Below are 14094 nucleotides of genomic sequence, written 5' to 3'. Positions count from 1 at the left end.
GGCAGGAAGTCGCGCGTGGGACATTTGGTGCCGAAACCCGGAACACAAAAAAGCTACATCATCGCCGGTGCCAAGAGGATGCTCCGTTTCACGGAAGAAATCCAGAAGCTGTGGAATGCGGGTAAGACTCTGAGAGACTATGTTTAGCCTTGACCTGTTCTGGCTCAGTTCCCTGCCGGACGCGGCAGGAGCCGCTATGGTTGCTCTGGCAGCCCTCCTGTTGTTTCTATTGACCTTTGAGTTTCTAGTTACCGCCAAACGGCGTCAGAGGTCGCGTGGGAACTGCCCAGCTGTAACAGCAAAGCGGAGAGTGTTGGGGGAAGGGCGAAGCGAGTCAGAAACAGAGGGTAGTGAAAAGTTGCAACGAGAAAAGGATCTATCTCAAGCACCAGGCCCCTCTGCGGTCTTACCACCGCCAGAGGCGAAAGATTGGGGAAAGAACGGCCTGGGTGAGGAGAAGGGAGGAGATAAAAGGAACACAACATTTTGGGAGAAAAATTTTGTCTTTGTGCCTGTAAGAAGTGTGCTTAAGCTCCGGCTTTGCAGAGTCATACTGATTAGGCTTGATAGAGGCAGACCGCCTGAAAATTTATTCAGGAGAATTAAACAAAAGGACATCTCAGTGCCCGTGCACAGCCTGATGGAGTTAATGTAATTGGGTTGTGAGTAAATATATTCAGGGCTGTGTTTCACTTCCATACCATTGGCAAATGTCAGTCGTTCTGCTCAGATAATATATCTCAGTATCTTACAGGAATTGGGTTTCAACACGTTGGTGGACTAGTCCAGGAATTGAGACAATCCATCGCCCATATCGACTCCACTCGAGTGGATAGTCACCGTGAACACCATGTGGTTTTTTCCCTCTTTGTCTATTGTTTGTCTCTGGTGTACCAGGATGTCCCCATGTCTGTCAGTGTATGTCTGTGATTTTTATTTCTCATTGTTTAAATGTTTTATGTTTCATGTTCAAAAGAAAAAATGGTAAAAACATTATCTGCCGGTCGTTCACACCTTGACTTGGTTTTAACTCGTTTCAAAAGGGAACAAATGAATAAAAAACAGTTTCAATCAGGTCTTTGGACCCCTGTGCCTGGAGCCAGGTGTCTAGATTAGCTGGAGAAGCTGCCCAGAGGCTAAGCGTCTACACGGAGCTGATCTTAAAGGCGCCAACAGCTTCTCAGCTTCTTCGATACAAGAGTTGATAGCTGTTTCTCTTAGAGAGATCCCTGACTTATTATTTGACTCAACAGGTGACAAGGTGCTTCTCTTAAAATCATAGCTAAAAAGGTAAAAATGGTGTTTGGTCTAAATATTAAAGATATGTGTAGCCACTTCAATTTTGTTTCTCATTGGTTTTAAATGTATAAATATGCTCTACTTGCCTTGGTTATGGACTATTGGCTTTCAAGTTATTGGATACGGTTAGAAGGGTATAATATTGGTGACAGAAAGTTGACATAAAAGCTGGTAATCTGGATGGAGTCATTCTAGATAGCGTGCGACATGGGCCAACCTAGGGAGACAGGTCTAAATTGAGGTAATGTTTTTATGGAATTCTTATTCTAGGAACCAGGCTTCTAAAAGAATTTAGGACATTGTCTCTTTGTTGAGGTATTGGAGACCGCACTATCCTGTGTTCATATATAAGAATTGGCAGTCAAACTTTGTATCTGTATTTTAATGCTAATTCCACTGCCCCAAGAACAGTTGCCTAGCGAGTTTTGCTTTCCAAAGTTGTGGTTTGCCCTGAAGCTATCGGTATTTTTATGCTAATTTCCACTGCCCTAAGGACAGCTGCCTAGTCACTTACTCAGAACTCAGGTGACCTTGTGGCTGTGTTCTGGTGTCACAAAGAGAACTTAAGGATTGTGATTTAGGATTGCCAGTGTTACATTGACTAACTCAAACTTATTTTTAATTAAGGAAATATCAAACAGGTAGAGATTGTTACAAGATTTACGAAGGATTGATGAGGTTTTGGAACTTGTGAGAACATTACAGCCAGTTTACTTACTCCAACTGCCATTTCAGGATAGATTTAGAGGATTGCTAACAGCCTTATATTAGGTAATTTTGTTGCTTCTTCAGTGTAAGAAGTTAGAACTTAAATCTTTCAATGTATATGGAAATTTTTACTACAAACCTTTGCTCTCAAAATGAGCTTTGATATTTGGGGAGTAGCTGTTACACTACTCCAGATAAGAATATTTGAAGCTAATTTTAAGCTTCTAAGGATATGTTAATTGGCTAAGTACCTCACCCTACCAGAGGACTTAGGTCTTTGTTATGCACATTGGAGATAAAGCTTCAGCTGTGTTAGTACAGAGTAGTGGACTGGAGTCATAGAAGTATTTTGAAAAGAAACCTGGTAAAACATATCTTATTCCAAACAACAGTTAATTGGTTATCACAAAATACTGATATTTGGCCTATTACATATACAAATTTTTCAGACAAAATTGATAATTTTACTCTTTACATGCTTTTGTACTTCCTGTATATTTGTGCATACAACCCATAGGAAATGCGCTTACTGTATTTATAGGTGGTTCATCTAATGAAAAGGCTACATGTATGATTGGATCACTCTTTTATTCTCTTGAGTTTCTATTGCTTCAACACACATTATTAAATTCCGTAGTTTAGCCACTGTTTTTAAATCAAACTTTCTATTCACATATTGATAGCCAATGTGTGGCTTGTGGTTTACAATTGATTTCAATTACTTAATGCTTTATTAGAGACAGGTTTTCTACTTAAAATCAGTGAGTGATTTCAGTGTAAATTGTTTGACAACTCACTGTCCTTTCAGTGCTCTGGCTCAGACAACTAAACAAAACCATAGACCCAGTTCTTTAAAAATGGTAATGGAGTTGATATGAAAAGAGGAAGACTCCATTTGCTTGTTTTCAATTCCCAGCCTCACCCTGCCAGCTCAGGGATTTCTAGTAAGACTGAATCTAGACGATATTTACAAGATTTGACATTCCTAATTAATGCTTATGTTTAGGTAAATAAAGTTTGTGAGGTGCTAGAGAAATGGCTTAGTGGTTAAGAGCACTAAATACTGTTCCTTTATAGGACATTTAAGAACTCAAACTGGATTGCCTGGGCTCTTTAGCAAGGGAGGACAAGATACTAGACAGATTATAGGCCTTACATAGGAACAATTAGTCAAAAAATCTCATTCTTTATATATCTAAAACAGTAATGCTGGAGACAATAATTTGGTATACAAGTCAATTTATAAATACAAGTGCTCAGTATCCTCAATTTAATCCTTGAGGACTTACCTTAATAAATAATATCTTTACTATATCTTAATAAATAAAAAGGGGGAGTTATCCCTGTATGCTAATAATGCTCCTTTTATTTCAATTTTAAAATTTTGGATGCCAAAGTTTATGGCACCCTACAACTAGACATACTTCTGCCTAGGTGAAATAGAGAGATCCACTTATTGACATGATCTTGTCCAGATATTTTATATGGGGAAGAGGGAATGTTTTTGTTTTTTCTACAGGATGCTACAAGAGTGTGCCAGCTGCCTGAGTGGTTGCTGAGACTTGCTGATCCTGGTTGCATAAAGATTCAGCTCTCCTGGTTCGGGTCCCTGGAGTCATCCCTCTGCCCTGAGAGGAAGATGAAAGATTCCCCTTCATCCTTTGTCATCACAGAGATTTTGCCGTTGCTACAGTCAGTGTTACCGCTGCGTGTGTCCTGTCCCACTATGGCCTGCTCTCTGACCCTCTGTACACTGCTGTTTGCTGGGGAAGACTGGACTCCAGCCGTTGCTGCCCCCTTCATTTCCCTGGTGACTCTTGCTGCCTTAACTGGTCATTTTACAGACTGTAGCTTTACAGGAATGCTACCTGTGTAAAGCTACAGTGGACTGGGGAACTCTGTCCTGGTTATACAGATCTCAGAAATGGTTCCATTGTCTGCTGGTTGTTCCAGAGAAAAATGACTGATCCTGAACTGTCCTGGAAAAGACCTTGACACTTTCGCTGCTATTGTAGCAGTCATTACTGCTGCAGACATTGTGTCTGCAGTGTCTGGAGTTATCCTCCCCCAATCTATTGTTAGACAAGTACAGTGGGTGAACTTTCTGGAGTAGTTACTAACAATTGGGAATTCTAAATTTTATTATAGGAGCGGCTTGAGAACTCTGCTTCTGGGTTCCTTGATGGAGCTCTAGTTTTTTCCGTGAACTGAACGTACTCAGCTCAGTGATGAAAAGGACACTGAGGAAAATGTGGTATAAGACAGTAAGCAGCACTTCGCTTTGGCCTCTACATCAGTTCCTGCTTCCAGGTTTCTGCACTGATTTCCTCATTAATTGAGTATGGCCTGAGAGTTTCAACATGAAATAAGCCTTTTACTCCTCACTTACTTTCCATTCTGGTGTGAAAAAAAAAAAAACCTCCAACTCAGACATTGATTGTCTCTGTCCTGTGTCTTCCATACTGCTTTGGACATACACCTTTGGGGATAGTTCATACCCAATAATTTACAGTCTCAATTCTTCAAGCATGTTCGCATCACTGCATTTTTTTTTTTTTTTTGGTTTCTGTTGATGTTAGGTCCTGGTCCTTCTCTGAGCCATGTGCTCCCAGAAATAAGACTCAGACTCAAAATATATTTAGAGATACCGTGGTCATATACCTAGACTCTTCTCTGACTAGATAAAACTTAAAATATCCCATTTGTTGTAGCCTACATTCTACTGCATGCCTGGTTACCTGTGCTCAGGTATCATGAGTTCTACTGGTGACATTTTCCAAAGCTGATCTCCAGCCTAGCTCTCCTCCACAGTCCTTTCCCTCTGCGAGGTCCCAGATCCATTTCCTCCCTAAGCCACAGGCCATAGTCTTTCTTAATTGACAGTAAATGCATCCATACACTCCTGGATTTAAAATGGCTAGTCTTCATCATCTCTCCCAGGTTCATGTTGAGACCCTTTGTCATTCATAGGATGTGTTAGTAGTGTGCTCTCACTTGACTCCTGAATTTATATCCTGCATTCTCTTCATTCTCAGTCTACCCTTGCTTTTCTCTTACTAGTAAATACACTTCCTTCATAATTGCTGTATCAAGTGTCCTAGGACTCAGCACCTTTCAAATCTCGTATTCGTTATTAAATCAAGTGATCAGTGTTCACACTTCATCATAGCCTATGGTTTAGCATTTAGTATAGAGTTAGGGTAGTGTATCTATGGAATATTTTCCTCAACATTCAGTAGTGTGTGTTAGTTCTCCTCACATGCTCCTTATGAAATAAGCAGTGGAATTTCATTTTTTTGTTTTTGAAATTATGTAATTAGTTTAGTATCCTGAAAGTAGTTCCCCTTCCCTCCTCTCCTCTCAGTATGTCCTCCCTGCTTTTCCCAGCACTCACTTCCTCTTCAGAAAAAGGAATGTCTCCTATGGCTGTCAACCATCCATGGCATATCGAGTTACAGGAAGACTAGACACACTCTCTCTGACAGAGGCTAGACAAGGCAACCCAGTAGGAGGAAAGAACTCTGTAACTTCAGGCCTTTTCACCCATTGGTCCAGTTCTCAAACAATGAATCAGAGCTTTATTACATATTAAAAACTGCCTAGGTCATAAGGTAGGCTTGTTCTCACTAGCTCATAATGCATTTAACTCATGATGGCTACATGACTACTTACCTCTCCTCAGTTCCATATGTGTGACTTCCTCTGAGTCCGAGTCCATGGCAAAGATTCCTGTGTCTTACTCTTTACCAGAGTTCCTCTGCTGCATGCAGTTTTAAAAACCACACTTACTCCTTCTTGGGCTGTGCTCTCAACTCGGCTCTGAGAACAGTTCCTGCTGGTTCCACTCCTAACATAGCTCGACCAATGACCAGCTGGCACCCTAACTGGGAACTGTTTTTCCTCAACCTCTCACTGCTGGCTCCACCAATTGCCAGCTGATGTTTCCCCAGGAATGCCAGGAGCTGAGAAAGCTCTCTAATAGCCAACCACATTGAGGCTGCTCAGCTAATGCCCACCCTAGCTGAGTCACTGTGAATGGAAAACACCAGGCAGCCTTAATGTTTTAAAACCTGCCAGATAGCACAACTGCTGGGTGAAGAATCTATTGCTCTAAACTCATTAGCTATCCTATATCAGAATTCATCCACTGGCTGAGGCCTCCACCTGATCTAATTGCCACCAGGCCTTACTTGGTGTATATGCGTCTCTCTCCAAAAGCCTGGCTGAAAAGCCCCCTACACACATATGCACACACCTCTGCTGAATGTCCCACCTTCTAACTAATCCTGTCTGAACTTATTGGCCATCATATTTTTATTGACAGGTAATACTTCCACACAGTATACAGGAGATTATTCACATATCTCCTGATTTTAGTCCAATAAAAGACTCTTTGTCTAACATCAAAAAACTATATGCAATAAGAACAATTATGAAAACTATCAGGTAATGTGGACTGTTGTCTTTATGCATGTGTGAGCTGACACCGGATGGGGAATGGTCTGTGATTGGGCAGTGAGATAGTAGGGCAGGGACAGAGATTTGGTAAGGGTAAAGAGAGGAGAAAGAGGAGAAGAACCAAGATCAAAGCAGAGAAGGACTACCCGGATCTGTGTGACTTTAAATGGCCACAGGCGGTTATGAATATTTCTTACGGGAAGGATTTTTATAGGTCAATTTATCTCATCTAGGAGGGCAGTTTATACCATTATCAATTAGTTGTGGGTTTATTGTGTGTGCATTTTGTGGAGTGTAAATTTACTGAGATAAATCTGATTGCTAAATTATAAGCTTATGGAATCCTGATTTTAATGGGTTGCTGGGAGTTGATACTATACCCACTGGGGGCAGATGCTGGGAATGTGAGCAGAGTTCTGCTGCAGAGAGGAAGAGGGCTGCCACTGTTGAGACCAGAGAATAACAACAGGTGGCATGGTGTGGTGCCCTAGAACTGGCAAGCACTGAGATGAAGATACCCTGCTAATTCCATATGGCTTGATGGTGGCTTGAGGATATTTTTAATAATTACCACAACAGATAAGATGTACATTCGCAGTGTCCAGTCCATATAAATTTGGCAAGCTTGGAGAAATTTACTATCTGATCTTGGTGAATATAAACTTCTGTATCTAATTAACTTTGTATCATAACTTGCATTTATCAACCTATAAATAATTTCTTACATCTTAAAATATCTTCTTTTTATTCTGTTAATTTTTATTATATATTTCTTTACTTACATTTCAAAGGTTATTCCCCTTCCCGGTTTTCTGTCCATAAGCCCCCATCCCATCCTTTCCCCCTACCCCCATACGGGTATTCCCCATATACATCCCCCTTGTTGCCCTCCCCCATATTCCCCTGCACTGGGGGTCCAACCTTGGCAAGACCGAGTGCTTTCCCTTCCACTGGTGCCACAACACGGCTATTCTCTGCTACATATGCAGTTGGAGCCCTGGGCGAGTCCATGTGTAGTCTTTCGGTAGTGGTTTAGTCCCTGGAAGCTCTGTTTGGTTGGCATTGTTGTTATTATGGGGTTGCAAGCTCCTTCAACTCTTTCAATACTTCCTCTAATTCTCCCCAAGGGGATCCTGTTCTCAGTTCGGTGATTTGCTGCTAGCGTTGACCTCTGTGTTGGACATGCTCTGGATGCATCTCTCAGGAGAGATCTATATCCAGTCCCTTTCAGCATGAATTTTTTAGCTTCACAAATCTTATCTAGTTTTGGTGGCTGTATATACATGGGCAATATGTATTTTTGAATCAATTCCTCTATTGAAGCGCATCTGGGTTCTTTCCACCTTCTGGCTACTATAAATAAGGCTGCTAAGAACATAGTGGAGCATGTGTCTTTGTTGTATGTTGGAGCATCTTTTGGGTATATGCCCAAGAGAGGTATAGCTGGGTCCTCAGGTAGATCAAAGTCCAATTTTCTGAGGAACCTCCAGACCAATTTCAATCCTACCACCAATGGAGGAGTGTTCCTCTTTCTCCACATCCTCACCAGCATCTGCTGTCTTCAGAGTTTTTGATCTTAGCCATTCTGACTGGTGTGAGGTGGACCTCAGGGTTGTTTTGATTTGCATTTCCCTGATGACTAAGGATGTTTAACATTTCTTTAGGTGCTTTTTGGCCATTTGATAATCTGCAGCTGAGAATGTTTTGTTTAGCTCTGTACCCTGTTTTTAATAGGGTAATTTGGCTCTCTGGACTCTAACTTCTTGAGTTCTTGGTATATATTGGATATTAGCCCTCTATCAGATGTAGGATTGGTAAAGATCTTTTCCCAATCTGTTGGTTGCCGTTTTGTCCTAATGACAAGTCTTTTGCCTTACAGAAGCTTTGCAGTTTTATGTGGTCCCATTTGTCGATTCTTGATCTTAGAGCATGAGCCATTGGTGTTTTGTTCGGGAAATTTTCCCCAGGGCCGATGTGTTCGAGACTCTTCCCTATTTGTTTGAGTGTATCTGGCTACTTAAGCTTTGCTGACCTCCAGTTGAAATAGCACCATTTGTTGAAAATTGTGTCCTTTTTTTCCACTGGATGGTTTTAACTCCTTTGTCAAAGATCAGGTGACCATAGGTGTGTGGGTTCATTTCTGGGTCTTCAATGCTGTTACACTGATCTATCTGCCTGTCTCTGTACCAATACCATACAGTTTTTATAACTATTGATACTGTTTGAAGTCAGGGATGACGATTCCCACAGAAGTTCTTTTATTGTTGAGTATAGTTTTCACTATCCTGGGTTTTTTGTTATTCCAAATGATTTTGCAAATTGATTTTTCTATCTCTATAAAGAATTGAGTAGGAGTTTTGATGGTAATTGCATTGAATCTGTAGATTGCTTTTGGCAAAATGACAATCTTTACTATATTAATCTTGCCAATCCATGAGCATGGAAGATCGTTCCATCTTCTGTAATCTTTCTCAATTTCTTTCTTCAGAGACTTGAAGTTCTTATCATACAGATCTTTCACTTGCTTGGTTAAAGTCACACCAAGGTATTTTATATTATTTGGGACTATTGTGAAGGGTGTCATTTCCCTAATTTCTTTTACAGCCTGTTTATCTTTGAGTAGAGGAAGGCTACTGATTTGTTTGAGTTAATTTTATACCCTGACACTTTGCTAAAGGTGTTTATCAGATTAAGTAGTTCTCTGGTGAACTTTTGGGATCACTTGAGTACAGTATCATATCGTCTGCAAATAGTGATATTTTGATTTTATCATGAAGAGGTGTTGAATTTTGTCAAATGCTTTCTCAGCATCTAATGAAATGATCATGTCATTCTTACCTTTGAGTTTGTTTATATAGTAGATTACACTGATTTTTTTCATATATTAAACCATCCCTGCATCCCTGGAATGAAGCTTACTTGATCATGACAGATAATCGTTTTGATTTATTCTTGGATTCGATTTGCAAGAATTTTATTGAGTATTTTTGAGTCAATATTCATAAGGGAAATTGGTCTGAACTTCTCTTTCTTCATTGGGTCTTTGTGTGGTTTCAGTATAAGAATAATTTTGGCTTCATAGATGGAATTTGGTAGTGTTCTGTCTGTTTCTATTTGTGGAATAGTTTGGACAGTATTGGTATGAGCTCTTCTATGAAGGTCTGATAGAATTCTGAAATGAACCCATCTGGACAACTGCACTTTCTGGTTGGGAGACTTTTAATAACTGCTTCTATTTCTTTAGGAAAAATAGGTTGTGCAGATGGTTTATCTGTGCCTGATTTAAATTTGGTACCTGGTATCTGTCTAGAAAATTGTCCATTTCCTCCAGATTTTCCAGTTTTGTTGAATATTGGCTTTTGTAGTAGGATCTGATGACTTTTTTAATTTCCTCAGATTCTGTTGCTATGCCTCCCTTTTCATTTCTGATTTTTTAATTTGGATACACTCTCTCTGATCTCTAGTTAGTTTGGCTAAAGGTTATCTTGTTGATTTTCTCAAAGAACCAGATCCTGGTTTTGTTGATTCTTTGTATAATCCTTTTCAATTCTACTTGTTTGATTTCAGCCCTGAGTTTGATTATTTCCTTCCTTCTACTCCTATTGGGTTTATTTATTTCTTTTTGTAGAACTTTTAGGCGTGCTATCAAGCTGCTGACATATGCCCTCTCCTGTTTCTTATTGCAGGTACTCAGAGCTACGAGTTTTCCTCTTAGTACCACTTTCATTGTGTCCCATAAGTTTAGGAATGTTCTATCTTCATTTTCATTGAATTCTAAGAAGTCTTTAATTCTTTCTGTACTTCTTCCTTGACCAATTTGTCATTGAGTAGAGCATTGATCAACTTCCATGTATACGAGGGGTTTCTGTCATTATTGTTGTTATTGAAGACCAGTCTTAGTGCATGGTGACCTGATAGGATGTATGGGATAATTTCTATCTTCCTGCATCTGTTGGGGCCTGTTTTGTGACTAACTATATGGACAATTTTGGAGAAGGTTCCATGAGTTGCTGAGAAGAAGGTATGTCCTTTTGTGTTAGGATGGAATCTTCTATAAATATCTGTTAAATCCATTTGGTTCATAACTTCTGTTAGTTTCTCTGTGTCTCTGTTTAATTTCTGTTTCCATGATCTGTCCAGTGATGAGAGTGGGGTGTTGAAATCTCCTACTATTATCATGTGAGGTGCAATGTGTGCTTTGAGCTTTACTAAGGTTTGTTTTATGAATGTAGGTGCCTTTGCATTTGGAGCATAGTTATTTAGGATCGGGAGCTCATCTAGGTGGATTTGATAAGATTTGTGAAGCTAAAAAATTCATGCTGAAAGGGACTGGATATAGATCTCTCCTGAGAGATGCATCCAGAGCATGTCCAATACAGAGGTCAACGCTAGCAGCAAATCACCGAACTGAGAACAGGATCCCCTTGGGGAGAATTAGAGGAAGTATTGAAAGAGTTGAAGGAGCTTGCAACCCCATAATAACAACAATGCCAACCAAACAGAGCTTCCAGGGACTAAACCACTACCGAAAGACTACACATGGACTCGCCCAGGGCTCCAACTGCATATGTAGCAGAGAATAGCCGTGTTGTGGCACCAGTGGAAGGGAAAGCACTCGGTCTTGCCAAGGTTGGACCCCCAGTGCAGGAGAATATGGGGGAGGGCAACAAGGGGGATGTATATGGGGAATACCCGTATGGGGGTAGGGGGAAAGGATGGGATGGGGGCTTATGGACAGAAAACCGGGAAGGGGAATAACCTTTGAAATGTAAGTAAAGAAATATATAATAAAAATTAACAGAATAAAAAGAAGATATTTTAAGATGTAAGAAATTATTTATAGGTTGATAAATGCAAGTTATGATACAAAGTTAATTAGATACAGAAGTTTATATTCACCAAGATCAGATAGTAAATTTCTCCAAGCTTGCCAAATTTATATGGACTGGACACTGCGAATGTACATCTTATCTGTTGTGGTAATTATTAAAAATATCCTCAAGCCACCATCAAGCCATATGGAATTAGCAGGGTATCTTCATCTCAGTGCTTGCCAGTTCTAGGGCACCACACCATGCCACCTGTTGTTATTCTCTGGTCTCAACAGTGGCAGCCCTCTTCCTCTCTGCAGCAGAACTCTGCTCACATTCCCAGCATCTGCCCCCAGTGGGTATAGTATCAACTCCCAGCAACCCATTAAAATCAGGATTCCATAAGCTTATAATTTAGCAATCAGATTTATCTCAGTAAATTTACACTCCACAAAATGCACACACAATAAACCCACAACTAATTGATAATGGTATAAACTGCCCTCCTAGATGAGATAAATTGACCTATAAAAATCCTTCCCGTAAGAAATATTCATAACCGCCTGTGGCCATTTAAAGTCACACAGATCCGGGTAGTCCTTCTCTGCTTTGATCTTGGTTCTTCTCCTCTTTCTCCTCTCTTTACCCTTACCAAATCTCTGTCCCTGCCCTACTATCTCACTGCCCAATCACAGACCATTCCCCATCCGGTGTCAGCTCACACATGCATAAAGACAACAGTCCACATTACCTGATAGTTTTCATAATTGTTCTTATTGCATATAGTTTTTTGATGTTAGACAAAGAGTCTTTTATTGGACTAAAATCAGGAGATATGTGAATAATCTCCTGTATACTGTGTGGAAGTATTACCTGTCAATAAAAATATGATGGCCAATAAGTTCAGACAGGATTAGTTAGAAGGTGGGACATTCAGCAGAGGTGTGTGCATATGTGTGTAGGGGGCTTTTCAGCCAGGCTTTTGGAGAGAGACGCATATACACCAAGTAAGGCCTGGTGGCAATTAGATCAGGTGGAGGCCTCAGCCAGTGGATGAATTCTGATATAGGATAGCTAATGAGTTTAGAGCAATAGATTCTTCACCCAGCAGTTGTGCTATCTGGCAGGTTTTAAAACATTAAGGCTGCCTGGTGTTTTCCATTCACAGTGACTCAGCTAGGGTGGGCATTAGCTGAGCAGCCTCAATGTGGTTGGCTATTAGAGAGCTTTCTCAGCTCCTGGCATTCCTGGGGAAACATCAGCTGGCAATTGGTGGAGCCAGCAGTGAGAGGTTGAGGAAAAACAGTTCCCAGTTAGGGTGCCAGCTGGTCATTGGTCGAGCTATGTTAGGAGTGGAACCAGCAGGAACTGTTCTCAGAGCCGAGTTGAGAGCACAGCCCAAGAAGGAGTAAGTGTGGTTTTTAAAACTGCATGCAGCAGAGGAACTCTGGTAAAGAGTAAGACACAGGAATCTTTGCCATGGACTCGGACTCAGAGGAAGTCACACATATGGAACTGAGGAGAGGTAAGTAGTCATGTAGCCATCATGAGTTAAATGCATTATGAGCTAGTGAGAACAAGCCTACCTTATGACCTAGGCAGTTTTTAATATGTAATAAAGCTCTGATTCATTGTTTGAGAACTGGACCAATGGGTGAAAAGGCCTGAAGTTACAGAGTTCTTTCCTCCTACTGGGTTGCCTTGTCTAGCCTCTGTCAGAGAGAGTGTGTCTAGTCTTCCTGTAACTCGATATGCCATGGATGGTTGACAGCCATAGGAGACATTCCTTTTTCTGAAGAGGAAGTGAGTGCTGGGAAAAGCAGGGAGGACATACTGAGAGGAGAGGAGGGAAGGGGAACTACTTTCAGGATACTAAACTAATTACATAATTTCAAAAACAAAAAAATGAAATTCCACTGCTTATTTCATAAGGAGCATGTGAGGAGAACTAACACACACTACTGAATGTTGAGGAAAATATTCCATAGATACACTACCCTAACTCTATACTAAATGCTAAACCATAGGCTATGATGAAGTGTGAACACTGATCACTTGATTTAATAACGAATACGAGATTTGAAAGGTGCTGAGTCCTAGGACACTTGATACAGCAATTATGAAGGAAGTGTATTTACTAGTAAGAGAAAAGCAAGGGTAGACTGAGAATGAAGAGAATGCAGGATATAAATTCAGGAGTCAAGTGAGAGCACACTACTAACACATCCTATGAATGACAAAGGGTCTCAACATGAACCTGGGAGAGATGATGAAGACTTGCCATTTTAAATCCAGGAGTGTATGGATGCATTTACTGTCAATTAAGAAAGACTATGGCCTGTGGCTTAGGGAGGAAATGGATCTGGGACCTCGCAGAGGGAAAGGACTGTGGAGGAGAGCTAGGCTGGAGATCAGCTTTGGAAAATGTCACCAGTAGAACTCATGATACCTGAGCACAGGTAACCAGGCATGCAGTAGAATGTAGGCTACAACAAATGGGATATTTTAAGTTTTATCTAGTCAGAGAAGAGTCTAGGTATATGACCACGGTATCTCTAAATATATTTTGAGTCTGAGTCTTATTTCTGGGAGCACATGGCTCAGAGAAGGACCAGGACCTAACATCAACAGAAACCAAAAAAAAAAAAAAAAAAAAAATGCAGTGATGCGAACATGCTTGAAGAATTGAGACTGTAAATTATTGGGTATGAACTATCCCCAAAGGTGTATGTCCAAAGCAGTATGGAAGACACAGGACAGAGACAATCAATGTCTGAGTTGGAGGTTTTTTTTTTTTTCACACCAGAATGGAAAGTAA

Source organism: Rattus norvegicus, chromosome 2, assembly GCF_036323735.1.
Source record: "Rattus norvegicus strain BN/NHsdMcwi chromosome 2, GRCr8, whole genome shotgun sequence".
NCBI classification, from domain to species: Eukaryota; Metazoa; Chordata; class Mammalia; order Rodentia; family Muridae; genus Rattus; species Rattus norvegicus.
Note: the sequence above shows the minus strand (reverse complement) of the source record.